We start from the raw sequence: 381 nt of genomic DNA, 5'->3' as shown, positions 1-381 counted from the left end.
ATACAAACAAGCAAAACGCAGTGAGATTCAAGCAGAACTTTTATTTTGTTATGAGGGGTGGGGAGGGCTGTGAAGTTGGGGAGGGGCAGGGGACCGGGGACCGGGGACCGGGGACCGGGGACCGCGGATCGCGGGGACCGGGACAGCAGGAGGAGTCTCGCCTTCGATCTCTCCTGCTGTAGGCACATCACTGGTGCACTCACTGGATGGGATTCACGGCTGGCTTTGCTTGAGTGTTGAGGGCTGAGGGCTTTAGGCATCTCTACCTGGTCGGGCGTTGGATCCATCCATCCTTCCCTGCTGGGTTGGTTGAGAGATAAAAGAGATGTTATTAGGAGGTGCAGCGTCATCAGTCCCGCCCCTCCCCCCCCCCTTCTTTTT

Source organism: Perognathus longimembris, unplaced genomic scaffold (assembly GCF_023159225.1).
Source record: "Perognathus longimembris pacificus isolate PPM17 unplaced genomic scaffold, ASM2315922v1 HiC_scaffold_4531, whole genome shotgun sequence".
Taxonomy (NCBI): domain Eukaryota; kingdom Metazoa; phylum Chordata; class Mammalia; order Rodentia; family Heteromyidae; genus Perognathus; species Perognathus longimembris.
The sequence above is the reverse complement of the archived record's forward strand: the minus strand, read 5'-3'. Positions refer to the sequence as shown.